Genomic DNA, 6,332 nt, shown 5'->3' with positions numbered 1-6,332 from the left:
GGCCCAGAGTTCAAGCCCCACGACCGACCAAAAAAAAAAAAAGGGAAAATAAATGAATAAAACAAAAATGCAATAAATAACTACAACAAACAGGACATGGACTCAACATTTATACGTAAGTACAAATCATACCTTTACAATGTATATAAATAGAAGGTTTCCAGGGCTGGGACTTGAATTCAGGCCTAGGGACCAGCCTTATTTTCTTGTCTTCAAGCATGGTGAGCTTCCCCTTCATCCACCATGCTTCACAGTTACCCAGGCCTTAAGTTCAAATTCAAAGGTAGGAGAAAAGGCGTGAATTGCAAGCCAGGGACCCTATTTTTTTTTTTTTTTTTTTTTTTTTTTGCCAAGCACGGTCTTGAACTCAGGTCATGGCAACAGTGCCTCAGCTTTCATCACCATAGGCTGGGGTGCAGCCGCTGAAAACACAGCCTATCCTGGGATCCTAGAACTTCAGGCCTTGTGCAGGGGGGGGGGGGAATGCACAGAAAAAAAGTGGTGTGATGGCGTTTTTACATTTTCTTCCTTTGCACTATGGCCATCTGGGTCTGAGTGATCTGGCTCCAAAGGATACTTCACCTTGCATTGATGAAGGCTTGAAGGCTACTGAAGAAGCCATAATCCCGACCAATGATTAGCCAGGCACCAGTGGCTCTCAGCAGTCCTCCTTGATACTTACAAGGCTGTGATAGGAGGATCATGGTCAAAGTCACCCTAGGAAGTAAAATCCTTAAGACCCCTGTCCAACCTCAATGCCAACAATGCAAAAGTAGAGTTGTGTGGCTCCAGTGATAGAGGGCTAATCTTGAGCAAGAACAGCTCATGGACTGTGCTCAGATCCTGAGTTCAAGGTCCAGGTTTGGCAACAAACAGACATAAACAACAATCTGTGCAGCCATCTGGCTAAAGCAGGTCTCACTCTTGTCCCCAACTGGATTGGACAGAGTTTCCTGGTGAAGGGGCTGCTGTCATCTTGACTCTGTCCATTCTGTCTGCATCACAGGATTCCAGGCACACCCCCATTCTTTCATGGTTCTTTTTGCCCAATGGGATACAAGAATAGTGGCCATGCCCACATTCCATGCTTCCCAGTTACACCTGGATTCCCTCTGTTGGTTGACACCACTACCAGCAGTTGAGGAAGGTAGAGGTGGCTGAGTGGTGAGCAAGAGACTCCAGGTGACTTTGAGGTAGAGTAGGAAATGATGTCCTAGTCGGTGAGTGGGAGAATAGAGGATTTCCTAGAGCCTGGGAATGTGGCCAGCCCAACTTTCCCGTCCCATTGCTCAGATGTCTGAAACAATAAGAATCAATGAGAGAACTGTGGGCAAGAAACTGCCACAAGAACACCAGCAGTATCCTCCCGACAGACCTGAAACATTCAAGAAAACAAAGAACACGAAAAAGGGAGGGATCCCCAAGATAAACACCACTGGGGACCCAGATTGAATGGAGAGTCCGGCCAAAGGTGATGTCGACCATGGGCCTACCCTGCCTTTGGACACAGTCACAGCCACCAGGGTCCAGAGTGTCAAGGGTCCCAATCCCACCAAGGATCCACAGAGGTGCTACCTGCATGTGGTGCCCACCCTGTACCAGAGAAAAGAAGAAACCAGGCACTCTTTGCCAAGATCCAACCACTGAAGCTGGGAAAGACAGACCCGCAGGGTCAATGGGAGTAAGAGAGGGAGAAGATAGCCCAGATACATGCAGCAACAAAAATGGAGGTAGAGATCCAAAAGGTACCCATACAGCGGTTGGTTTTGGCAGAAAGCGATTTACAATGTGCACTGGCCCAAGTGCAGCAGAACACTGATGACAGAGAAAGGGAGCATGAAGCTCTCACCAGCTGCCTACAAGCTATAGAGTGGCGTTTGGCAGAGCTGGAGATAGTGGCTTCTCTGGTCACTGCTTCAAAGGAGAAGACCAAAATGTTCCTCAAACAGCTGAATGATGTGATCCTTCAGCTCGAGGAAAATACCAGAAACTCTGATGACCTGGAGCAAGTGAACACACAGTTGCAGGAGAAGGTGGACGTGCTGTAGATACAGAGGAGCAACATGAAGAAGAGAATATGCAAGTTCCAAGCGCTGGAGGGCATTAGGTACTGAAGATGGAGTTGAATAACCTGGAGGAAAACCAGTCTCCGTCTTCAGAACGTGGATCAGCAGGAGCAACTGCAGAGACTGGAGGAGAAAGCCTAGGATCAGCAGGAGACCCCTGAGACCCCACGATGTGCATGTGTGTGGGATAGACAACCGGAGGAAAAGCTGGCCCTGCTGTGGAACGATCTCCACAGGGTGAGCAGTGAGAAGGAGGAGCTCGCCAGCATCCTGGACTCAGAGCAGAGCAGCAGATGAAGAAACATCTGTGGGAGCAGTAGGACTGCTCAGAGAAGAAGATAGAGAAATGGATAGTGGTGGCTGAGCGAGAGAGAGCCAAGCAGCTCAGGAGCAACAGGAGCAGTCCCTGGGCCAGTGCAGGAGTTCAGAACCTCCTGTGAATGGCACATTGTCTCCAATGAGCGACTGTGTTCTGAGAAGGAGGCCCTGCAGCAGCACTTAGAGAGGCAGATCCAGCTGCTGGAGCAGCTGAAGCAAGTGAAGGGCTTAACAAACTGGAAGGACCAGGTGGTATCCCCGAAGTGGCAGGACACTCTCAAGTGCCTGGAAGCCACCAGATCACAGGAGGAATGCCTGCAAGCCCAGCTGAGCTTCCTGGCTTTCCCTGGGGAAGGGGAAGGCATGAGCCCTGGAGAAGCAAAAGGTAAGGAGGTGAATCCCCCCCACCCCATGTGACCATCACACAGGATGGAGATGTTCCCCAGACCAAGAGTGATATGGGTCTGAGAGTGCTCTTGGAGGATGAGATCCACAGGGGGAAACTCCTGACCCAAGAATGGTGGGCTAGCTTCAGGCACCCCTTGGCCAACCCAGCAGCTCAGGGCCAGACTGAGCTGGAGCCACAGACCCTCATCCATGACCTGCCTGATGAGGTGGACTTCCAGAGTCCAGCAGGTGAGCTCCACCATTGATGCAGCCAGCTGTTGGCACACATCCAAACTAGCAAGGAGTCCCTCATGGTGTGTAAAGAGCAGATGTTGGTCCTGAATGAGCTATGTTGTGAAAACGCCCAGTGCCTGCACTGGCTGTCTCAGGAGAAGATCGAGAAGAGGAGAGTGTTGCGGAGCTGCTGTCACTCCTAGAAAGGGAAAGCACAGACAGCAGTTTCCAGATGCCAACACAGGCTGAGCCTCCCATCCCCCTCCCCAACACTGCTTCAGAAGCAACTTGAAGACAGCATGGAAACTGCCAGAGGAGAGGTCAGGGTTCCCGACCCCATAGTCGACTCCCCCAAGGAGCAGGTCCTGCCCCAGATGCCCCACATCCAGATCTGCCCACAGCTCCCAGGCTCAGGGGAGGAGTGCTTTCTCACATTCTCCGGTAGACTGATGCAGATGATGACTCTCTATGTGACATACTGACTCTCAAAAGCGTTGGCAGCCACCAGAAGTAGGTGACTAAATGGCTTTCTCTCAGGCCTCCATCTGCCGGGCAACGGGAAGGTTAAACTGGGGGTAGGGTAGGGCAGAGGCTGAAGGGAGTGGGCCCAAACTGAAGGGACATCTAATGGTCTATTGGTGGCCCATTGGTGACTTCTGGCATGCTAGGCAAACACTCTACCACTGAGCCACATTCTCAGCTAGGATGATTTTTCCCCCTCCCAAACCCATATGGCCATTCCTCAGATAAATAGGAAGTAGGGGCTAGGATGAATATGAAGCACAAGTCTGGTTCACCCCAAAATATTCCCCTGCCCCCTCTTCCCACACCCTGAGTTGAAGCTTTTCTTCTAACATTGAGGGATGAGAGAGGGAGAGGGGAGTCCCAAGAAAATACCAACAACAGTGGCCCCCTGAGTCCCACATCCTTCCCCACACAAGTGGTCCTCCAGATTCTGATCTTACCTGACTCAATGTAAAGTCTAAACTGTCTCCCTACCACTGCAAGGCTCAGGATGAAATAAAAGTCAGCCCAGGCCTCAGCCCACACGCAAAGTGGAAGCTCCTAGTCCCAGACCTACTTCCACCTCTGACTGCCCCTAGTTAGGCCACACCCACCACTCACCACTATGATGGTGGTGAAAACCTCATGGATAGATTCCAGGAAGAAGGTCTATGGCAAAGAGCAGAAGCATCAGGGTGAGCAGGGTAGAAGGAGGTGGAGTGATTGCTCTGGGATCTTCCTTGGAGCCCTCCCATCCAGCCAGACCCATGCTGACCCAAAGCACGGACAAGGCCAGGGGGTGAGACGAGATGGAGGAGCACAGGACTAAAGGAGGTACTGCTTTGTCTTGGAGGACTTGATTAATTCCAATTATAATTAATTCCAATTATATTTGGCCCATGCCAATCCCAAGGACATCATGCAATGCCTCTCCGTGTTGTTATTGGTCGTGAAGGCTGTCCCTGAGCTCTTTTTCTCAAGGCTGGCACTCTACCACTTGAGCCACAATGCCATTTTTGTTTTCTGATGGTTGATCGATAAGAGTCTCATACACTTTCCTGCCCAGACTGGCTTGGCACCATGATCCTCCAGATCTCAGCTTCCTGCGTAGCTAGAATGACAGGCATGAGCCACCAGTGCCCAGTATGTGATGCCTTTTGAAGGCCTCTTGGCGAGTCTGTAAAGGAGCCCCAAAGGGCCTGGATAGACGATGACCCAATCAAGGAGCCGGGATGGGAGAAGGTTGACCTTCTAGCCATTCTGTTCCTCCAAAATTGAAGATGCCAGGTGATGTTGTATGCACCAAACACCTGGGCCAGCAGCCACCAGGCTTAGTGGGGGAAAAAGTAGAGAATACCCAAAGACTGCAGTGTAGAAATCTCTGATTTTGCATTCATGTGGTGTGTGTGTGTGTGTGTGTGTGTGTGTGTGTGTGTGTGTGTGTGTGTGTGTGTGTGTGTGTGTGTGTGTGTGTGTGCAGCCCCACTTCCTTTTCGATGGTTAATTGTAGGTAAGAGTCTCAAGGACTTTTCTGTCCAGGGTGGCTTTGAATCATGATTGGGGGCCCCAGGGAAGCAAGAGTAAACACAAGTCTCAAGTACAATCCCTATTGTGGGCCACTCCTGCCCCCTAGTGGCCACACACGGAACATGCGGTCTCATGCCATTATCCTCTAGAGTTCAATTTGGGCAAGTTACTAGGGCCAAGCTGACTTTTGCTTACCCAGATTGCTGATGCCAGAGCAGGTCTGTTCCACCCTAGGCCAAGAGAGCTCCAGGAGGCCCAGCTTTCCAGGGCAACAGGGAAGGGAGAGGTCAGCTCCAGGCTGAGCTAAGAGCCTTTGCCCACGGATACCCTAACTTGGCCTTACTTATCACCATAAGACCTGTCAAAGAACAACCCCAAAAAACAAAATTGGATCTGTGCCTCCAAGTGTTAGAGCTCTAGCATTGAACCAAAGAGCTCAGGGACAGGCCCCCCAAGCTTTGAGTTCAAGACCCCCAGCTGACTTCCCTCATAAAACACAGCTTGTCTAAATGTGAACTGGTAGGATTTGTGAAGTGTTTCTGAAGAATGGTGATACTGAAGAAAGCACCCTAATTCTAATGACAACTGAACTTGTGACATACAGCTATGTGCTGAGTCCTTCACAGGGCGTTATTTACTGGGTCCTTCCCTCATGAGAGTTATATGCTGAGTCCTTAAAAAGATGCTGTTTGCTGAGTCATACCAAAGGGTGCTATGTGCTGAATCCCTGAGGAGAGTGGGCCATCCTGGTTTTTTTTAAAGGGGGCTTTTTGCTGAGTCCATTACACAAAGTATTGTACTCTGAGTCCTTCAAAAGTTGTGGTGTGCTAATGCATCCTAAAGGGTCCTGCTATGTGTGAGCCTTTGAGAAGAGAGGGATGAAGTTTATTTTGAGTGCTGTGTGCCAAGTCCTTTCCATAGGGTGCTCTGTACTGTCCTTCAAATGGTGCTGTGTGCTGAGAGCTTCCACAGTGTGGTATGTGCTGAGTCCTTAAAAATTGTTCTGTGTGCTGAGTTTATCTAAGGAAGCTGTGCACTGGGTGTTTTACACAGCGTGCTTCAACACAGATTGTGATGAGTCCCTGGTAAAGAGTGCTATGTGCTGAGCGTTTCAAAGCATGCCATTCACTGAGTCCTTTACACTGTGGGCTATAGACTCCCTCCTTCAAAGGGTGCTGGGTAGAGTACTCAGCATACTACATGCTGAGTCCTTCAAGGGGAGCTGTGTGCTGAGTCATTTACACAGGGTGCTTTGTGCTGATTTTGGAAGTGTACTGTGTGCTGAGTCATCCCAAA

At 50.1% G+C, this 6,332-nt stretch overlaps 1 pseudogene; it reads right to left on the bottom strand.

The window, feature by feature from the left end:
* Window positions 1-3,538: 3,538 nt before the first annotated feature.
* Window positions 3,539-6,332, bottom strand: part of LOC138807376 (chromodomain Y-like protein) — an 85,043-nt pseudogene continuing 82,249 nt past the window's right edge.

Source organism: Dipodomys merriami, unplaced genomic scaffold (genome assembly GCF_024711535.1).
Source record: "Dipodomys merriami isolate MVZ:Mamm:240054 unplaced genomic scaffold, mDipMer1.0.p SCAF_101, whole genome shotgun sequence".
NCBI lineage: Eukaryota > Metazoa > Chordata > Mammalia > Rodentia > Heteromyidae > Dipodomys > Dipodomys merriami.
Note: the sequence above shows the minus strand (reverse complement) of the source record. Positions and strands in the feature narration are given on the sequence as shown.